The sequence below is a fragment of the Miscanthus floridulus genome, chromosome 2 (assembly GCF_019320115.1).
Source record: "Miscanthus floridulus cultivar M001 chromosome 2, ASM1932011v1, whole genome shotgun sequence".
Classification (NCBI taxonomy): domain Eukaryota; kingdom Viridiplantae; phylum Streptophyta; class Magnoliopsida; order Poales; family Poaceae; genus Miscanthus; species Miscanthus floridulus.
The window spans coordinates 122,751,595-122,774,622 of record NC_089581.1 but is presented as its reverse complement, the minus strand read 5'-3'; the positions used below and the strand labels follow the sequence as shown (position 1 = coordinate 122,774,622).

Below are 23,028 nucleotides of genomic sequence, written 5' to 3'. Positions count from 1 at the left end.
GAAAACCATTTCCAGGGGCGGCTGGTAAACATTTGTAGGGGCGGTTTTACCAGCCGCCTCTATGAAAGGGTGGCTACAAGTCGATGATTTGTAGGAGCGGTTCCCAGACCGTCTCTACTAATCGATTTGCAGGGGCGGTTGGTACTGTAGCCGCCCCTACAAATCGATTTATAGGGACGATCTGGGAACACCAGCCGCCTCTACAAATCGATTTGTAGGGGCTGCTATAGTACCAACCGCCCCTACAAATCATTTTCCGCCAAAAAAAAATTTAAATTACCAACACGTGCTCCCCCAAATCATCCTGTAACGAGTAAAATACATGATCAAGTATCCTGACAAACTTAACCGTAATATTGTGGCCCAAACAAAATTGTTTAACATCTATAGTACAAGAATCATAATAATAACAAACAGACTCGAGGGAACATCTAATTCTAACCTAAGAGTAGGGCATATTATACAGGTGCAGGGCAGGAGCAGGGAGCATGGCTGGACAGTCAAACTCGAGGGAAGCGAGAAGGTCCTCTTCGTCGAAGGAACTCTGGGATCTCCACCATGCTGCCTTCTGCGGAGGACGGGCGTCGGCCATTCTCACCTTGCTGGCCACCCTTTGGTTGCAAGCAAATGTGAGAACAAGTATGACATCCAAGTTAGGGGGCCCTAGTAATTGTTCGACAAGAGTTACCTTAGATGCGCGACCTTCTGGTTCATCCTGCCGTTTGAAGCCAGTAGCTATCAAGGTTATGCTCACCTGCATGGACAAAACTATGTGAATAAGAATTTTTCCCAACAAACCCCAAATGACGAAGTAAATCTCATTTCTCATTTCCCAGAACTGAGAGCATTTTCCACGAAATCCCAAGATATAGGAGTTGTTTTTTTGCATATTGGGTATACTATACTGAAACAAACTGAAGACTTACTTGCCCACTCAGTGACGGGTCTATGACAGCGCCAAATATCAGATTTCTTAATCTGTGCATATAAAACATAATAGGAGTTGATCATGAATTTTTTTTCCAGTCTTTTGAAACATGAAAGGGCAAGCAAAGTCAAATGCAAAGCATGCTCAATTTTGTCATGTTAGCTAGATGGGGACTACACAGGTTAACAAAATTCAAGTCAGAAAACAAATCTACACTGTGAGGACAAGACTAGAAAATGGCTGGACCAAACCTCAAACAAAGTCAGGTCAGTTCCCCCAGTGATATTCCACACAATGCCCGTAGCTCTTTCAATTCCAATATCAAGCAGTGGCGACTGGATGGCATTAAGAGCAGCATCCCTTGCTCTTGACTTTCCTGAAAAAATTGAGTGGCATGAAACATGAGCTTACAGGTATAATTCAACCGACATAAATGACCTTTGCATGTATATAAGTACAAAAATTGCAGTGTAGCGCCAAGCAACCTAAACTTAAAGTATCATCAATAGACATATTTTCGTGCAAATATCAAAGTGGTTCTCATGAAATTTTTCAGTAACAATATCCAGGCAATTAACTTTGCATATTAGCTGACACTAACTGCAAGTGGGAGGAAACATTCAATGCTGTTTAGTTGATGCCAAAGGGAAAATAAAATTTGGAAGCTATACCAAACCTAAAAGATTCAAGTTATGATAGGATATGAAGTACTCTTACACGAGTCTTACATACTCTGTTCAACACCAAACTATACCAACCGACTTCTTTCTCTAGCAATGCTTCTCCTACCTTATTGAATCAGAAATTTTGCCAACAAGCAGGGTAAATAAAACAGAATTCTAGCTTGCAGAATGAATGGTGTTAGATCATACGGTACTAATAAAATAAAAGCTTATTCCTAATGTAATACCTGTAGCAGTCCCTATACCCATCAAAGATGACCCTGCATTTTGCATGATAGCACGCACATCAGCAAAATCAACATTAACCAATCGAGGAACCTGAAAAAGGAGAAGAGGTAGTTAACCTTTTGTAAATTAAATATCTCTGAAATGCTCAAACATAATATCTTGAATTTCACTTGTGTAACTTGGTGATTTAAAACTGAATATCAGCACCATATTTACCGTAATTATATCAGATATGCCACGAATGCCTTGGCGAAGAATATCATCAGCCAGATTAAATGCTTCAGTTACAGGTGTATTTGGAGAAACAGCAGACAATAGCTTACATTTAGGATGACAAATGCTCCGGTTCCTCCACCCATTCCAGCCTGCAGTATGGATCAAAACAGCATTGTCAAAACTCGGTGCCTAATGATTTCACATGTGAAGCCAACTATCAGTTAGAATTTTACTGTCACAAAAACCATGTCAGCACCAAAAAGAGCATTCCTGAATGGACCCCCGGTTTCTCTTTCTTTGGCTCAGTTTCACAATAGCTTACTGGTTCCACGTCCTTCAACCTTAAAAAACAAAAACAAAAAGGTTTTAAGAAGATTACTGCTAAGATCCAATGAGATACTGCCATTAGGACAAGATTGCGCACATGTTATTGACATGACAGTATCGTTATGGGAAAAAAGAAAGGACAGCCACATCCATTCAGATCCATACACACTGAAACTACAATACAAGCACGAGATGAAATAGACAGCGATACTTATACTGAAACGTGTTGAGCTAAGGTGTAAAGGGGTGGAAAGAATAGTAAAACATTCCACAAACAGGAACTGCAGGTAGATCCGTTCAGATGACGAAAAATAAACGACTGTCAATCATCGCTATACTAGATTCATGAAGACACAGGATGCGCTGAATAAAAAGAACAGATGTTTGCACATAACACAGACTCGCGACCCCAGCGTTCCGGAGGCAAGAACCCGCAGGCATCCCAAGAAAGTAATAATCAGGACACGCATCCACCACCGCAAAGAAGACGATTCGGTCCGTACCTGAGTGACCTCCGCGAGGGCGGCGGCGGCGCGGGCTTCACCCTGGCCACGTCAACGGACCCTGGCTCCACGGGCTTCCTACGCCACCGCCCACTGCCCGAGGCGGCGGCAGACTGGCTAAGGGTGTGCGCGAGGTCGAGGATGCCGAGCCACTACATCCGCTCCATGCGCGAGGGTGAACGCAGATGCGTGGGATCTGTGTCGGGGATTTGGGGATTAGGGTTTAGACGACTTGGGAGAAGACCGCCGATGGGGGAGAGGATGCGCTGGGCAGGGGCAGTCAGCAGGAGGGTATAGGCCGGCTTGGACTTGACGAGGAACGGAGTGGAGGCCGGCCCCAGGAACGGGACTTGGTCGGAGATGACCGAGGCCGGCCATGGCGACTCGCAGCCTCCGCAAGCCGGCGGCGATAGGAGATGGCCCGATCTACAACCATGAGGGGCGCACGAACGAGGAGCGCCGGATCCTTCGCTGGATCTGTCCCGTGGGGGAGAAGAGGAAGACGAGAGGGGAGGGGACAGGAGGCGGCTGCCGAGAGGAGTGGTTGAGGGGTGTCCGGGAGAGGCGTCGGTGTGGGATCAGGCGTTTGGGTGTTATTTTATAGATCGGAGGATTTGTAGGGGCGGCTACTGATTGAGCCGCCCCTATAAATAGTAACATTAGGGGCGGCTGGTGAGTGAGCCGCCCCTACAAATATGATTTATTTGTAGGGGCGGCTCGTATCACCAGCCGCCCCTGTTGTTCTATTTGTAGGGGCGGCTGGTCTTTGGGCTCCCGAGCACGCCACTGTAGGGGCGGTTCCATCACCAACCGCCCCTACAAAAAAATTGTCCCGTTGCTATAAACTGTTTTTCACGTAGTGATTAAAGCGTGCATGGCGCTACTTGACGTGCACCGCAAGCTATTGTATAGTACCAAATATGCTACTTTCCTTGTAACCCTACCCCTCCAGAGTATATAAGGAGAGGTAGGGGTCCCCTAGCAGACAAGGGCAGACAGATCTCCACAAATCGATACATCTCAATGCAATACATCAGAACACAGGATGTAGGTATTACGTCATACTAACGGCCGAACCTGTCTAAATCTTGTGTCTTGGTGCTTGTATTACCATCTCACTCACCTGTACGATAAATCTACCATCGTGGGATACCTCTCGGTGGACTGCCGAGCATCTTTTATCGATAGGAACCCTTCTGCAATGTTTGAGATTTTTTGGAGCTCGCTTGAATTTATTTTGATTTTTTCCCGTCGAGATTTCTGCTTAAATCTACAAAAACCAACCCAGACCGATTTGGGAAACTGGCCAAGGCCGGTTTTTCAACTCGCTCCAATTGAGCTCATTTTTGTGGAGATCTTCTCTATGGTGTTATAAACTCCTCCACCAAGTTTTAAGTCTTTTCAAATTCATTTGATTGGATTTTAATTTTTCTCTCCTCCATGTGCTGAAATCTGAAAATCAACCTAAGCCCGTTTTGGAAACTGGTCTAGGTCGGTTTTTCAACCTTCTCTAATTGAGCTAATTTTTGGTGGAGATGTTTGTCACAATGTTTTAAGACTCTCCACAAAATTCCATAATCTTTGGACATTGTTTGGTCAGTGTTTTGTGTTTTGAGCACTTGGCGGGCCGTGTTGGGACAGCAGCCGAAATCGAAAGAAAATTAGATTAGGCTCCCATTCACCCTCTCCTCTAGTCACCTTGCTCGGTCCTTCCTAAATAGAATAGGAAGTGAGAGAAGAGAAGTGATGGGATGGTAAGTTAGAGAAGGAAGACAAATATGTATGTAAATCTCCTTGGTTCGTCATTGATGGGAAATTTGTGCGCTTGGAGATGATCTAGATCTGCCAACTCACGCTCCTAAACAGCCCTTCCCCATTTCACTTCTGTTGCCCAGGATCATCGACGCTCCAGATCACTCGTGATTGCCATTGGACGCTTCTCTTTGAGTCCCAAAGCCAAGGATGGTTGGTTCTGAAAGCATCTAGGCCCCTAGTTGGATTTCGGTGATTAATGTCAATACAAGATTACTATGACTAACGTGTGTTTTGCAGAGACAATTAAGTTAGGTCATGGTAATAGAGATCGATTGGGCAATCGAGGTTGTCATGCCCCTACGATGGAAATCGTTTCGGTTTTCAAAGGATGGACGACAAGGTTAAGGATAACTAGTTCTAAGTGTCGATTAAAGTTGGAGAGACACTTAGAGTAGTTTAGGACTTTGTTTTTCCTTTGGCCGTACTATGAAGGGGGGTATGAACGGGTAGCTTGACCTAGTTGAGTCTAGTGAGTTAGGTGTGGTGCACACTTGTTAAAACTAGCTCTAGGTAGCTCCTATGAATGCCTAAGATCCTTTGGAGCAAACTTCATTCACATATGTTCGGAAGTTGGAAGTGAATGGAGGGTCAAATACTGACCGGACGCTGGCTCCGGTGCGACCGGACGCTGGCCGCAGGGTCCGGTCAGTTCATTTGACCGAGAAGATCAAGTCTGGTGTGACCGGACGCTGGGAGGTCATGTGACCGGACGCTGAGGGCCAGCGTCCGGTCGACTCCAGTAAGGGTCCAGACTTGGAAAAGAGTGACCGGACGCGTCCGGTCAGTGTGACCGGACCCTGAGTATCCAGCGTCCGGTCGTTTACAGTAAGCATCCAAGAGCGACCGGACGCGTCCGGTCGGTACTGACCGGACCCTGACAGCGTCCGGTCATCACTTGAAAACTGGTTCGCGGGTTGAACTGACCGGAGCGTCCGGTCATCACGACCGGAGCGTCCGGTCATCCCGCAGAAGCTCATAACGGTTCGTTTTTCAGGCTGGCTTATAAATAGAAGCTCCACTCGTGAGTGGAGTATCTTTTGCTCATTCCAACAGCTGAGAAACACGTTTGTGAGTGCCAAGAAGAGCAAGGTCCTAGTGAGGTGTTTGTGATTAGAGAATCCAAGAGAGTAGCCTCACTAGCAAATCAAGAGTAGCAAAGTGTGCATCCATCTTCTCATTAGGCTTCGCGTGGTCAAGTGAGAGTTCGTGCTTGTTACTCTTGGTGATCGCCATCACCTAGACGGCTTGGTGGTGATTGGGAGTTTGGTGTTCACCCGGCGGAGCTTGTGGGTGACCCAACTCAAGTTGTGAGCGGTTTTGGGTGATTCGCCGCGACGGAGTGTCGAAGAATCAACCCGTAGAGAGCACTTGATCCTTGCGCGGATCAAGGGGGAGCTACACCCTTGCGCGGGTGCTCCAACGAGGACTAGTGGGGAGTGGCGACTCTCCGATACCTCGGCAAAACATCGCCGCGTTCCTCTCTCTCTCTCTATTTACTTTGAGCACTTACTTTGAGCATTTACTTTGAGCAATTCAATACTTGTTTTCATTTCCATAAGAATTGCTTGCTAGAGTAAGTTTGGAACTTAGGTTGAGAGGTTGTTGTGCATTAGTTTGATATAAACACTTTTCTAGGCACAAGGGGTTAATTGGGCTATCCGTAGGATTTGATTATTGCAAGAAAATTTAGAATTAGCCCAATTCACCCCCCCTCTTGGGCATCTTGATCCTTTCAATTGGTATCAGAGCCTCGTGCTCACGTTTTTAAGCTTAATCGCTTAGAGCAAGATGTCTCACGGGGATGGTCCTCCTCCTATCTTTGAGGGAGATGATTTTCCATATTGGAAAATCCGCATGGAGGCTTACTTAGAAGCTCTAGATGTTGGAATTCTTAGAGCCGCCTCTCAAGGGTTCCCCGCACCTAGGAATGCCGCACAACTTCAAGGCGATGAAGTAAATTATGAAAAATGGAATGCAAAGGCTCGCAACACCATCTTTAGAGGCCTTTGCAAAGATGTGTTCAATCGTGTAAGGAACCACAAAGACGCCCATGCACTATGGTCGGATGTTTGTGCGCTCCATGAGGGAACCAAGAGTGAGCGTGAGGAACGCTATCATCTTGTGATTAAAAAGCTAAATTCTTTTGAGATGTTTCCCAAAGAAAGTGCTAATGAGATGTATTCTCGATTAAATGTTCTTGTAGAGGAAGTCAATGGGCTTGGACTTACTCAAATGTCACCATCCGACGTTGTGAGAAAAATCTTGAGTGTCCTCCCCATTGACAAATATGGGCACATTGTGACCGTGCTACATCAAGGTGATCTTTCCGCCGCTACACCGACACAAATCTTGGGAAAGATCAATGCTCATGAGATGTACATGCACATCACACCACAAGATGGCTCATCCTCTACAAAGAAGAAAGAGAAAGACTTAGCATTCAAAGCTAGCCAAGACAAGGGCAAAGCAAGACTTGAGTATGAGAGCTCAAGTGATGAAGATGATGAAGAAAGCCTTGCCCTCATGGTGAAAAAGACCACCAAGATGCTAAAAAGGCTAAACAAGAGTGGCATCAAATTTGATGGCAAAAAGAAGAAGTTCTTCACTAGCTCAAGAAGAAAGCCAATCTCCGAGATGGATTGCTACAATTGTGGCGAACTTGGTCATCTAGCTCATCAATGCACAAAGCCCAAGAAAGATAAGTTCAAGAACAAGGGCAAGAAAGATGATTCAAGTGATGAAGATGAAAAGAAGAAGAACAAGCCATACAAGAAGAGAGATGGCAAAAAGAGGGAGTTCTACAAGAAGAAGAAGAGTGGCAAGGCCTATATTGTCGGTGATTGGCTCACGGACATTGATTCATCAAGTGGATCATCCGATGATGATAGTGATGATGAAAAGGTGGCCGCCATTGCTATTGATCTTGCATCTTCACCACCACCATCGCCATCATCCTCTACACACCTATGCCTTATGGCCAAAGGTGAACGCAAGGTAACTAAGAGTGATGATAGTAGTGATGATGAACATGCTAGTGATGATAGTGATAGCGATGATGATGGCTCACCTACTTATGATGATCTTGTCAAAATACTTAGAAAATATACTAAGATCATTAGAAAGAGTAGAGCTACAAATGAAAAGCTTGATGCTAAAAATGATTCACTCTTAGCTAAGTGTGATACATTAGAAAAGGCTAATGATGAGCTCAAGGAAACAAATGATTCTATATCATCCAAACTCAAGGAGCTCAAATCTTCTAAGAAAGAGCTTAAAGATAAAAATGATAAACTTGAGTGGGTACACAATGAGCTTATCACTAGTCACAATAAGCTAAAAGATGAATATGCAACTCTAAAGATCAATTATGATACCCTTATTATTGCACAAGAATTCTTACCAAATGAGCCACATGATGCTACTAACCATGTTGTTAAGATTGATATAGCTACCTCATGTGATGATTTAATTGATGAAAGCATTGAGCATGGATCTAGTAGCAAGGGCAAGCAAGTGGTTGAATGCAATGACTATAATGAGTATGTCAAGCTCAAGAGTAACAATGAGAAGCTCATGAAAGATCTTGAAGAGATGAAAAGTCACAACACCATTGTGCTAGAAACTCTTGATCATGACAAAGAGGTGATCCTTGAGAATGAGAAATTAAAAGAAGAAATCAAGAAACTCAAGGAAGAGAAGAACAATGATATTCTCAAGGAAGAGAACAAGAAGCTCAAGATGGAGAAAGAGCATCTCAAGGTGGGATTGAGCAAGTTTGCTAGAGGCAAGCATCTCCAAAGTGAGCTACTCATGAATACCGTCATGAAGATGGATAGAAGTGGCATTGGATATATGGCAAGTGTAGAGAAGAAGAAGGCTCAAGCTCAACACCAACAATCAAAGCCAAAGCCAAAGCCAAAGAGATGTTTTGAATGTGGACAAGAAGGCCATTTTGCTCATGAGTGTCAAACTCCACCACCACAACCCTTGCCCAAGCATGCTAGACCCTTTGCTTTCAATGCTCACTACATGCTTAGAAAAGATTCGAGTGGAAAGATGAAAGTCATGTTCTTAGGTCCCCCCAACAAGAGTAGGCCTAAGAAAATTTGGGTGGCTAAGTCACTTGTTGAGAAGGTGAAGGGCCCTCAACAAGCTTGGATCCCTAAAGCTTGAATCTCTTGTGTGTAGGTGAACTACAAGACCGGTGGAAGTCATTGGGTTATTGATAGTGGTTGCACACAACATATGACCGGTGATCCTCGTATGTTCACCTCACTAGATGAAGAGGTAGATGGACAAGAGAAAATAACATTTGGAGATAATTCAAAGGGCAAGGTCAAAGGATTGGGCAAAGTGGCAATATCAAATGATCATTCCATCTCAAATGTGCTCTATGTTGCTTCATTGAGTTTCAACTTGCTATCCGTTGGTCAATTGTGTGATCTTGGCTTCCAATGCTTGTTCACCGAGAAGGAGGTGGTTGTATCTAAGGTAGATGACAATCAAGTGATATTCAATGGATTTAGATACAACAACTTATATCTAGTTGACTTCACCTCCGAAGATGCAAACTTGAAGACTTGTCTATTCACCAAAACAACACTTGGGTGGCTATGGCATAGAAGGCTTGCTCATGTTGGGATGAGCTCACTCAAGAAGCTTATGAAGAATGATTTGGTGAGAGGGTTGAAGGATGTGAAGTTTGAGAAGGACAAGCTTTATAGTGCATGTCAAGCCGGCAAGCAAGTTGCAAACACTCATCCAACCAAAGCTTTCATGTCAACCACAAGAGTGCTAGAACTCCTACACATGGATTTATTCGGACCAACAACATACAAGAGTTTGGGAGGAAATCTCTATTGTCTTGTGATTGTGGATGACTATTCAAGATATACATGGGTGTTCTTCCTTCATGATAAATCCGAAGTTGCATCTTGTTTCAAGAAGTTTGCCAAGAGAGCACAAAATGAATTTGAAGTGAAGCTCAAGAAGATAAGAAGTGACAATGGCAAAGAGTTTGACAACACAAACATAGAAGCTTATTGTGATGAAGTTAGGAATCAAACATGAAGTCTCCGCAACCTATACTCCTCAACAAAATGGTGTAGTTGAGAGGAAGAACCGGACTTTGATCACTCTTGCAAGGACAATGCTAGATGAGTACAACACCCCTGAAGCTCTATGGGCGGAAGCAATCAACACCGCATGTTATGCATCCAACCGCCTATTTCTTCAAAAGTTCCTTGTCAAGACACCATATGAGTTGCTCAATGGGAAGAAGTCGGACGTCTCCTTTTTTAGGGTGTTTGGTTGCAAGTGCTACATCTATAAGAAGCGGCAACACCTAGGGAAGTTTCAAAGGCGTTGTGATATAGGTTTTCTTGTTGGTTACTCATCGAAGTCCAAAGCATATAGAGTATTTAATCATGCCACCGGCTTGGTTGAAGAAACATATGATGTGGAATTTGATGAATCTAACGGCTCCCAAGGAGCACATGAGAATCTTGATGATGTAGGTGATGAACCATTGAGGGAGGCTATGAAGAATATTCCGGTGGGAGACATCAAGCCAAAAGATGATGAAGATGATGTACAAGTCATTAACCAACCCTCTTCATCAAATGTACCACAAGATGGTGATAAAGTTGGGAGAGTAGAAAATGAAGATACTCACATCTCCTATGAGCAAATGGTGGTACAAGCACAAGATGTTGATGCTCCACAACCTCCTTCTCAAGTGGTCAATAGAAGAAATACACCTCTCCTACAAGATCATCCACAAGATCTCATCATAGGGAGTCCAACAAAGGGGGTGATGACTAGATCTCAAAAACTTACCTCATTTATTGCCCATCACTCTTTTGTCTCTTGCTATGAGCCCACCAAGGTAGAAGAAGCTCTAAAAGATCCAGATTGGATCAATGCCATGCATGAAGAGTTGAACAACTTCACTCGCAATGAAGTATGGAATCTTGAAGAGCGACCAAAAGGTGCAAGAGTGATTGGAACAAAGTGGGTGTTCCGCAACAAGCAAGATGATCAAGGTGTTGTTGTGAGGAACAAGGCAAGACTAGTGGCAAAGGGGTTCTCTCAAGTTGAAGGTTTAGACTTTGGAGAAACCTTTGCACCGGTTGCAAGATTAGAAGCCATCCGTATCCTTCTTGCATATGCATCACATCATGAAATGAAACTATATCAAATGGATGTGAAAAGTGCATTCTTAAATGGCTTTATTAATGAACTAGTCTATGTTGATCAACCTCCCGGGTTTGAAGACCCTAGATATCCTAATCATATTTATAGGTTGTCCAAGGCACTATATGGGCTTAAGCAAGCCCCAAGAGCTTGGTATGAGCGCCTTCGGGATTTCCTTATTGAGAAGGGCTTCACCATTGGGAAGGTCGACACCACACTATTCACCAAGAAGCTTGATGGGTATATCTTCATTTGTCAAGTATATGTTGATGATATTATCTTTGGATCATCAAATGAAGACTCATGCAAAGAATTTGGTGAATTGATGTCTAAGGAGTTCGAGATGTCAATGATTGGTGAGCTTATATTCTTTCTTGGTTTTCAAGTCAAGCAAATGAAAGAAGGCATCTTCATCTCTCAAGAGAAATACATAAAAGACCTTCTCAAGAGATTCAAGATGGATGAATGTAAGCCAATCAAGACCCCAATGCCTACCAATGGACATCTCGACCTAGATGAGGGAGGTAACTCGGTTGATCAAACTCTCTACCGCTTCTATGATTGGTAGCTTGTTATATTTAACCGCATCTAGGCCCGACATCATGTTTAGTGTGTGTATGTGTGCTAGGTTTCAAGCTAGTCCTAAGGAAACACATTTAATTGCCGTAAAAAGAATCCTTAGATATCTTAAGCACACTCCAAGCATTGGCCTTTGGTATCCCAAAGGAGCTTTATTTGAATTAATTGGCTATTCCGATTCGGATTACGCCGGATGCAAAGTTGATAGAAAGAGCACATTCGGAGGGTGCCATTTGCTTGGTAGATCACTTGTGTCTTGGTCCTCCAAGAAACAAAATAGTATGGCTTTGTCCACCGCCGAAGCGGAATACATTGCCGCGGGTGCTTGTTGTGCACAAATATTATACATGAAACAAACTTTACTAGACTATGGAGTAGTTCTAGAGAAAGTACCTCTTTTGTGTGACAATGAAAGTGCGGATGAAACTTGCAAATAATCCGGTTCAACACTCTCGCACCAAGCATATAGATATCCGCCATCACTTTCTAAGAGATCATGTAGCTAAAAATGATATATCACTAGAAGGTGTAAGATCCGAAGATCAATTAGCGGATATCTTCACTAAACCGCTAGATGAAGCTACATTTTGTAGATTGCGCAACGAGCTCAATGTACTTGATTTTAGTAACTTCACAAAAAATTGAGCTTGTGTTGTCCCTTGCATTCATTGTAATATACAACATGTTTAATTTGTGGAAATGCATATAGGGCTTGTCTAACATGGTTAAGATAACCGCCGAAAAGCGTGTGAAGAAGCTTAACCTTGGATCAAACTTGACAAGCAACTAGATTTACTTATAAGCATTACATATGCATGATTGTTGTTTTGTCGTTGTGTTCCATTTGCCCTCTTGTTGCTTATTTTCTTAAAAAGAATTATAGCCTAAGGCAAAATACTTTGAAAAATATGAGGGTTTGAGAGAGGTCACTCACATCAGTCCTAATTGGTGTTTATTTGGATCTTATTCAAGTTGGGACTTGATTGGGAACAGGCAGCGCGAAGGAAGTTTGAAGATTTACTAGAAAAGGTGCACCGGACGCTGCACCGGACGCTGCTGTCCAGCGTCCGGTCAGTTCACAGGAGGTGAACTGCTGTTGAAGGAGTGACCGGACGCTGCGTCTATGCGTCCGGTCAGAAAGGGTTCAGCGTCCGGTCGATTGGAGGAAGATCAAATTGTACTGACCGGACCCTGCCTGCGTCCGGTCATGGACCACCGGACGCGTCCGGTCCCGATTCCAGAGGATTTGGACCTCTCTGGAATCGACCGGACGCTGGGTGGTAGCGTCCGGTCGCTACCACCGGAGCGTCCGGTCAGTGGATCTCGCGCGTCTTAAGGACTCTTTTCCCCGTTTTCTTTTCTGTCACGTCTTGGGGAATTACTTAACCCGCGTCCTCTGTCACCCACCTTGACCTAACTAGCACCGCCGCCTCCACGCGCCCTATCTCGCGCCCGCGCCGCCGTGCCCTAGCCCAAGCCACCGCCGTAGCCCAGCCGTGCGCCACCTGCTCCGGTCAGCCTGCGCCCGCGCCTCCGTGCGCCTGCCTAGCCGCGCCGTCGTGCCTTCGCCTCGCCGCGCCTCCACGCTCGGCCCCCGCTCGCCAGTCGAGCCCACAGCCGAGCCACCGCGCCAGCTCGCCTCTACAGCACCTCGCCGGCCACCTCGCGCCCAAGCTCGCCGCTCAATAGTTGCCAAGGCTGCCGGTCTTCACCGAGTGCTCTTGCCCTATCCTCCCATTGATTGGTATGGCAATTTTCGCATTTTCAATCTTAATCTCCAACTATGACCTAGATCAAATTCTAAATGCACTGATTCCCCATTGCATTCAGGGCGTTTGACCTAACCCTAGCCCGGTTCCGAGGATCCCCCGCGTGACATCTTACCTCTTCTCGGTTCGCTGATCGTCAGGTAGAAAGCCATTCGATTCAATTTCGCATCTACATTGCTTTCTCTGCTAGGGTTTCGCATCTATTAGACATATGGTATTTATTTGTATATCCGTCTATTCTATCGTGCAGCGAGTCGGTTCCGTTGTGGTTCAATTGGCAGTTGGCAGTTAACTCGGAGCCAAGCTCGCGAGTAAGGATCGAGGCCAAGCCTCGAAAGCGATAGTTTGACAGTTGATCTTCATCAGCGTCAGTTCACCATCTTGTCAGTTCAGATGGCTCGCACCAAGAATGTTGGTGGTGGCCCAGGTGATGATGATCAGAGGCCCCCGCCTCGTCGGCTAGCCGGATCTAAAGGCAAGTCAACCAAGCAGGTAACATCCAAGAAGCGGAAGTACCCCGACGCAGAGACAGCTAGAGCAGCAGCTGTTGCAGAGGCCGCAGAGCATGCCGAGAGAGGTGGCACCCACAGCGGAATTGTCATTGCAGATCAGCCAGTTTCACCCGCAGTCAGAGCTGCGATTGAGGAGGTTGAGCGTCGTCACGGTAGTCCAGCTGGGACTGCCACGCTTGCAGGACGACGGGTTGCCATTGAGGAGGGTCCGTCAGCACAGCAGCAGCCTCCACCAGCAGAGCCTCAGCTAGTCCAGGAGACTCAGGAGAGTCAGGAGACCGAGCCGGCACCTCAGCTACGCCGCTCGAGTCGTACCAGTGCTACAGTTCCGCCGAGGCTAGCTACACAGCGCAGGGGTTCACGCTCTCCGCCCAGACCACAGGGTCCGCCTCCAGTGGTTCACCTCGACTTGAGGGCCGCTACAGCCAGGCAGGTTCAGCAGCTGCGGTTTGTTGAGTTTGAGGTCTGGTTTCCTCCAAGGAGGGATGAGAGAGCAGCTGAGGGGTTCTACACGCCACTACAGGAGGACTTCTACAATGCATATCTAAACAGTGGGGCAGTGTTCAGATCACAGAGGGTCTGTCCGATAGAGTCCATTGTGGCAGCAGCCGGAGAGGGCATTCGGCAATACTTGTCATATTTGCCAGGACTGTCAGATCTGATTGGACGGACAGGGATATATGTACCTTCTTGGGTTCGTCAGTTTTATGCCTCGCTCTACATCGATCCTCATCACAGATTCATTCACTTTGCCTTCAACGGCAAAGACTATAGAGTGACGAGTAGCAGGGCCAGAGAGATACTGAGACTACAGGAGCAGCCTGTAAGGATGCATAAGGTTTGCTATGGACATCAGGAGCCTCCCAGGCGTCCTCATGGAGGGTTGGTGCCCCCTACAAACTTAGTGCGCCATTGCTTCAAGGAGCCGTTTGGTGAGGGGTCGAGCAGGAACCCCAGTGACTTGACTCCTACAGCGAGGATACTAGAGGCCATCATCAGGAGGACATTGCTTCCCAGGTTGGGATACAGGGAGGGCCTAACTCGCTTACAGCTCTGGCTTCTCAATGCCATTATGCAGATGACAGTGTTTGACATCTAGGACCTCCTTCTTTCAGAGATGGAGGATACTATAGCTGAGGGATTCAAGGGTCGCAGGCAGCTTCCCTATGCTCACTGGATCACGTTTCTCATCCGCAGAGTTGTGATTGATAAGCCCCCTGGCATGATGGATGAGTATACAGGTGCCACTACGGAGTTCCCAGCTTACAACCTATCACAGAGGATCAGACACGCCACTCCTCCAGCACCCAGACAGCCTAGCCGTCGTCCCAATGTGCCAGAGTCCGCAGCTCAGCAGGACGAGATCATCAGAGGGATTGTAGCCACTGAGGAGGCGGAGCTAGAGGCACAGCAGGAGGTGAGTGAGTACAGTGACAGCTCCGACGACGACTACTAGCCTATACCTCAGATGCCTCCACGCAGACATGATGTAGAGGCAGGTAGCTCCAGTTCTGCTCCACCAGCTCCACAGACAGACCCCGCTCTCATTGTTATTCTTGAGCGGATGCAGCAGGATTAGACACGACAGGCATAGGAGACTGCTACAAACTTCGCACAGTTTCAGGCTCGTCAGGACGAGTTTTAGCGGCAGCAGCAGCTCCTTTAGCACCAGCAGTTACTTATGCAGCAGCAGCTCATAGGATTCATGCAGCATGTAGTGACAGCCATTGGGATCCCACTGCCACAGACTTCGCCCCAGCTTGCACAGCCTCCTACCACTTCGACGACTCTAGCAGTACAGCCTATCGGGCTTCAGAGTTAGGGACAGCCTCCAGCTCAGTTTCCTTCACCTCCTGTACAGGTGTCCCAGTGGTTAGCCTCACCTGGTGTAGCCCCGTAGTTCACTCCTTATCACACGGGTTTCTCACCAGAGCAGACGTCCTCACTATTCGTGTCTGAGTCGTTAGTCTCCAGGAGTCTTGGAGCATCATTCAGTGAGTTGACCGGCATGCCTACCCCGCCTCACATGCATACTGCCGGTCCGTCTACAGCCGCTCCAGCTATCATGACCACTCAGCGGCTCCCCTCGTCTGTCGCCTCGTCAGATCCTACGACAGACATACTTGCAGCTTCACAGGCAGCACCAGCTCAGACCCAGACCGCTTCAGCGACACTTCCTTCTTCAGAGGGTCAGTCAGTTCAGAGCTCAGGGTCAGATGATGATGGCGCCCAGTTCCATCTTGCTCCACGTACTTTAGCGCCCGACTCGTCCGCTGCAGCCCCGCCGTCCGACCCCTAGGTTTTGGTGTTTGACGCCAAAGGGGGAGAGGGTTTGAGTATGTAGACTTAGGGGGAGCGAGTTTCAGGGGGAGCTAGTTATCTAGTATTAGCTTATTATATACTTTTGGAGTTTTATTTGTGTGATACACTATTACTTATGCATTCGTGTGTTTACTTTCATGAATACTCTTATTTATATGTGATAGTGCTATCTACGTGGTTGTGATATTTGACATGTGTGACTTCTACTTTGCTTTATCTCTATGTCATATCACTTGTGGAATGCTCATTTGCTTTTGCTTCCGCGTTTACACTTCGAAGCAAATGAGCTTTGTTTTTGGTACTCATGCTCAATTCATATCCTTTGAGTACATTGGTTTGGCTTGGGTCATATAAGCTTGACTAACTCTTTTGTTCTTATTGACAAAAGCTTATATGAACCAAGCCCGTCAAAAATCTCACTCCATAACATACTCGAGGTGGTATTGTCATCAATCACCAAAAAGGGGGAGATTGAAAGCATCTAGGCCCCTAGTTGGATTTCGGTGATTAATGTCAATACAAGATTACTATGACTAACGTGTGTTTTGCAGAGACAATTAAGTTAGGTCATGGTAATAGAGATCGATTGGGCAATCGAGGTTGTCATGCCCCTACGATGGAAATCGTTTCGGTTTTCAAAGGATGGACGATAAGGTTAAGGATAACTAGTTCTAAGTGTCGATTGAAGTTGGAGAGACACTTAGAGTAGTTTAGGACTTTGTTTTTCCTTTGGCCGTACTATGAAGGGGGGTATGAACGGGTAGCTTGACCTAGTTGAGTCTAGTGAGTTAGGTATGGTGCACACTTGTTAAAACTAGCTCTAGGTAGCTCCTATGAATGCCTAAGATCCTTTGGAGCAAACTTCATTCACATATATTCGGAAGTTGGAAGTGAATGGAGGGTCAAATACTGACCGGACGCTGGCTCCGGTGCGACCGGACGCTGGCCGCAGGGTCCGGTCAGTTCATTTGACCGAGAAGATCAAGTCTGGTGTGACCGGACGCTGAGGGCCAGCGTCCGGTCGACTCTAGTAAGGGTCCAGACTTGGAAAAGAGTGACCGGACGCGTCCGGTCAGTGTGACCGGACCCTGTGTATCCAGCGTCCGGTCGTTTACAGTAAGCATCCAAGAGCGATCGGACGCGTCCGGTCGGTACTGACCGGACCCTGACAGCGTCCGGTCATCACTTGAAAACTGTTTCGCGGGTTGAACTGACCGGAGCGTCCGGTCATCACGACCGGAGCGTCCGGTCATCCCGCAGAAGCTCATAACGGTTCGTTTTTCAGGCTGGCTTATAAATAGAAGCTCCACTCGTGAGTGGAGTATCTTTTGCTCATTCCAACAGCTGAGAAACACGTTTGTGAGTGCCAAGAAGAGCAAGGTCCTAGTGAGGTGTTTGTGATTAGAGAATCTAAGAGAGTAGCCTCACTAGCAAATCAAGAGTAGCAAAGTGTGCATCCATCTTCTCATTAGGCTTCGCGTGGTCAAGTGAGAGTTCGTGCTTGTTACTCTTGGTGATCGCCATCACCTAGACGGCTTGGTGGTGATTGGGAGTTTGGTGTTCACCCGGCGGAGCTTGTGGGTGACCCAACTCAAGTTGTGAGCGGTTTTGGGTGATTCGCCGCGACGGAGTGTCGAAGAATCAACCCGTAGAGAGCACTTGATCCTTGCGCGGATCAAGGGGGAGCTATACCCTTGCGCGGGTGCTCCAACGAGGACTAGTGGGGAGTGGCGACTCTTCGATACCTCGGCAAAACATCGCCGCGTTCCTCTCTCTCTCTCTATTTACTTTGAGCACTTACTTTGAGCATTTACTTTGAGCAATTCAATACTTGTTTTCATTTCCATAAGAATTGCTTGCTAGAGTAAGTTTGGAACTTAGGTTGAGAGGTTGTTGTGCATTAGTTTGATATAAACACTTTTCTAGGCACAAGGGGTTAATTGGGCTATCCATAGGATTTGATTATTGCAAGAAAATTTAAAATTAGCCCAATTCACCCCCCTCTTGGGCATCTTGATCCTTTCAGGTTCGTCGTGCAGGCGTGCACTACTGACAACATAAATGTGATTTGGAAGATCTTAGATCTGACGTTGGGAATACATCTACTGCCTGTTCCATTGCTTTGCTTCAAACAGAGGGAGACAAGCTGTACCAAGTAGAATAGTTATTTAACCGACGGTTGGACCGGTAAAAGATTGAACCAAAGCCTATACCAGTCTGGTTCACTTAAAAGACCGTCTGTGTAATTAAACCGGTAGAAACCGATTGAACCGGCCGGTTTTCTATGGAACCGGTGAGCCAGCCGGTTTCATGTGAACAGGGGCGGTTTTTTAACTTGCCCAAAAAGTGTCAGGGGTGTTATCGGAAAAGTGTCAATGTGCCATTTAGGACTACTGTGCGCGCGTGAGGAAGGGAAAATTTCCCCTTTTTCGTTCCTGGGCGCGTGACGGCGTGAGGGCTCTGGGCTCTGGCGGCGGCGCCTCGTGCATCGAGCTGCGGGCCTGCTGCGGGCGTCGGTGAATCGAGCTGCTGCTGCGGACGGGCGGCTGCTGCGGGCGGGCGGGCAGGCGTCGGCTGCGGCTGCAGGGGCCGGGCGGGGGCGGCCGGCGGCTGCGGGCTCCGGCCGCTGCGGGCGGGCGGGGCTGCCGTCTGGGGCGGGCGGCGACTGAGGGCAGGCCAGGCCAGGGGCGGGCGGCTGCTGTCTGGTGTCTGCTACTCTCCTCTGCTCCACGAGGACGGCAACGACTGTCTGCTCATCTGCTTCTGCTGAGTTGCTCTGGTCCACGAGAAGCGAGAACATGGCTAATGCCTAATGGTGAGCTATTGAGATTGAGCTTTCAAGTTTGAACTTTTAGGTTTTGGCCTAGTTCGTTTTGCCGAAAAGTTATAACTAAAAATACTGTACGCTAATTTGTCGTGAAAAAAAATACTATTTATTTAGTGAAATAGTACGGCTTGTAACCCAAGCGATCAGGGCCCGTATATTAGCCTGCTGTTATTTGATGATTGGTCATTGGTGAAGCTCTCAGCTCTCTGTTTTGTATTTTGATGAATTTAAGACCATGTCATTCTATACTTACATGATGTATGAATTGTACAATTAAATTCTGGTGTTCCATCTGTCGGTTATTAAATTATATCATATATATAATATATACTGGTTTAATGTCAATTATTAATTATTATTTATATATATATATATATATATACACCCGTTTGTGGTCAGTTCGATTTAACCGGTCCAAAACAATTAACCAGCGGTTCAACCGGTTCTGAACGGTTGCATCAATGAACCATTGAACCGATGGCTTCACCGGTACGATCTCCGGTCTGGTCATAACTACGCCAAAAGTAGTTGGCAATTGGCACGTCCGTTCATTCTATTTCCCACTACCTAAATCATCCGATTATGCACGTCGAGGACAGGTTTGCGCACTACCTAACGTGCTAGTGCAATCATAGTCTCCTGAATGCCTGCAAGTATCAATATGTCCTGGCCGCTCTCGCATACTAAGCTCCACTGCGTCCGTCCCCTGCAAAACATCCAGAATAGAACCATCGATCGAGCTTGGTCGCTTGGCAGATATGGCGGCCACGGGAGGTGAGCTGAAGCTGCTGGGCGTACGTGTGGGACAGCCCGTACGTCAACAGGGTCCAAATCGTGCTCAACCTCAAGGGCCTCAGCTACGAGTACGTCGAGGAAGACCTCCTCAACAAGAGCCAGCTCCTTCTCACGTCCAACCCTGTGCACAAGAAGGTGCCCGTGCTCATCCACGACGGCAAGCCGATCGCCGAGTCGCAGGTCATCGTCCAGTACCTCGACGAGGTCTTCACCGGCACGGGCCCGTCGGTCCTCCCCGCCGACCCCTACGGCCGCGCCACCGCCCGCTTCTGGGCCGCCTTCGTCGACGATAAGGTACTACACGGCAACAAACATCGCCTTCTTGTGTCTGTGTGGAGGTAAAAAAAAAAGGATGCCTTGGGCCGGCGTACGTAGGTCGGGTCTCCATGGCACACCATCCTGTTCGCGCGGGAGGCCGAGAAGAAGGCGGATGCGGCGTCGCGGATCATCGCGGCGCTGGAGACGCAGCTGGAGGGCGCGTTCAAGGACTGCTCCAGCGGGAAGGACTACTTCGGCGGCGACGGCGTCGGGTTCGTGCTTCGTGGACGTGGTGCTGGGCAGCTACCTGGGGTGGTTCAAGGTGTTCGAGAAGATGGTCGGCGTCAGGGTCCTGGACAAGGAGAGGACGCCGCTCCTGGCCGCGTGGGGTGAGCGGTTCGCCGCCGCGGAAGCGGTGAAGGACGTCCTGCCGGATGACGTGGACAAGGTGCTCGAGTTCCTTCAGAAATTCCTGGACTAGGTGGGCGCCACCATGTGCTCCGGTGTCGAACTCCCAGTGTTTGCTTTGGTCATTTTCAGCGTGCTGTTAATAGGCCGTTGGATGTTTCCCAGTTGATTTTCTAGAAGAAATATGGCCTGATTTTACCAGAGCTTCCAATTAGGGGCCAGGATGAATGAATTATTCAAGATTCTAGACCGGAACCAGCAGCAAAACCATGAAACGTTTCAGTCTACGAGTAGAAACGTTTCTGATTTCCTGTGGGCCAGAGGGTGCTTTCGGGTTTCGTATGGATTCTCTTCCATTTTTTTTTTCTTTTGCCTTCTTATGTGCTAAAAAATTTATATTTTCAGTTATAATTCTTTTTAGTTTTTAATGTAATAATAATTTAAAACAAATTGTATTTAAGTTGTTCTCTTCCCACAAAGCAATTAGATTTTTAAGCATATAATAATTTATATGATTTTTAAGAAAAAATATTTTCTAAATCAGAATCTAACCTTCTAGCCAAATGGTCTCATCAAATAATTCTAATTTATCACCCAAAACGTTTCCTGAAACAATCTATACCCGAAATATTTCTATAAAAATCTGGATCCTTACCGAATGCACTCTTAATTCCAAGAGTGAGTCTGTTGACCCCTACATTTGCCATTGAGTAAAAAAAAAACCACTATCAAGAGGGTGGTATTCAGCCACGCCACCCTTTTTATTTTAGAAAAAGTCTATAAACACTATTTATAGATTATTAAATAAACACCAAAAATGTCTTGAAGCCACCACAAAATCAAGAAAAAACTTAGAAATATTTTTGTAACAAACGTTGAAATTAAAAAAATATTTATGGCTTTTGTAATTTTGTCTAGAAGCTTCTAAAAATTGATTGAGCTCTACAATATGAGAAAAATATCAAGCTATTCATTCAGACCCCTTTAATAATATGGTCATAGGATAAAACAAAGACATATACTACTCTAAATGTCTCCCAAAAACAAATAACACTTAGAACTAGTTCGCCCTTAACCTTTTCATACATTATTTGAAAGCCAAAACGAATTGCATCATTATTAGGGGCATGAAAACCATAACCGCCCAATCAATCAGTGTCACTATGACCTCACTAAATAATGTCAATGCAAAATACATATTAGTTACAAAGATTGTATCGTTATTAATCATCAAAAATGAATTATGGGCCTAGATGCTTTCATTTATGAATTGGTCTTCATGCTAGATAGGTTAGGGTTTTAATCCATCAGGACCGGAGCATCTTGACTAGATAGTTATTTTTAAAAGAAATGCATATTTAAGCTCAAGAACAAACAACCCCATGGCTGGCCCTATCCTACCAAAAAAAAAGTGGCATCAAGATCATTTTGCTTATTTCTCTGTAACTAACTTTAGAGCAACTCTAAGAATCTCTTTATATACTACCTTATTGATAGGAATAAATATTTTAAGGAAAAAAACACTCCAACAAATATTTTTAGTTCTTAGATCTCCAAATATTGCTATCTTCTATTACTTGTTTCTCGCCAGCCAAATGTGGAGAGCACAGATGGCTCTCCAAAGTGCACATAAGATAGACAAATTGTTGAAATGTGGGAAGATATTGAGAACGATTATTATTCAAATGACTCTCCAAATGAGCATTTAGAGAGTGAGTTTAAGAAATATTTTTGGAGATACTACAAGAATGGTTGATTGATTGAGACGACATTTTAATATGTTGATATCTAAGTAAATAGGGGCTGTCAAGAATCCTGATATAAGATATATCAATTTAAAATTGTAAAATATAAATAAACATGACATTGCTCATTACCATGCAAACATTAATAACATAATATAAGGATAAATATTACATGAATTTTTCATTCAAAAATTAGATGAAGCATATGAAAACATAGATAATGTAGAAAATTATGTAAAACTTAATTGCACACTATTTAGATAAAGATGTCGTTAGTCCAATTCAGGACGGCTTAGTAATCCACATAGAGAAGGAAAATTAGTAGAAAATTATCAACTTAGTATTCTCAATAAAAACATGAAATACATGTGTTGATTTTTAAATAAAGAAATTAGTGAAATGGAGAGGATTCCATGTCCATATATGTAATAAACATTTACTAAATAAAATTTATTAAAGTTAGGAACAATGTATATCATTTTGATACTGCTATATATTATACTAGTATACGTTGGTTAGAGTTTTATGTTTAGAGTTTTGCTCCGGTGAACCTTCTATAAGATTGTGCACAAATCTTAAAGAAATTTAATCGAAACCTTTCCGAAACTTATATACCTACGGGTCCTGTTTGGGCTTGGCCCAGACTGAGCCCAACGCCCCCAACACACTGCCGATGCAGTGAGCGCTCAGCGCATCAGTTCGGCAGTGGCCACGCATCATCTCGTCCTCCACTCCTCCCTCACCGAGCGGAGCGGTACCTCGCTCTCGCGTTCTTCTTTACCTCTGCTTGTTCTTCCTCTGTGCTGTGCTCCAATTTCTCAATTCAGCTATCCTTGTTCTCGGATTTTGTGGCAAATTCACTGCGGGATACATACAACAGCCTTCTCTGCGCTTGCCGAGATGCCGTTGCGAACGCGC

The 23,028-nt window shown here is 45.8% G+C and overlaps 1 pseudogene; it reads left to right on the top strand.

Moving 5' to 3' along the window:
- Positions 1 to 19,460: 19,460 nt before the first annotated feature.
- LOC136528947 (probable glutathione S-transferase GSTU6) lies at positions 19,461 to 20,855 on the top strand (annotated as a pseudogene).
- The last annotated feature ends 2,173 nt before the right edge of the window (positions 20,856 to 23,028 follow it).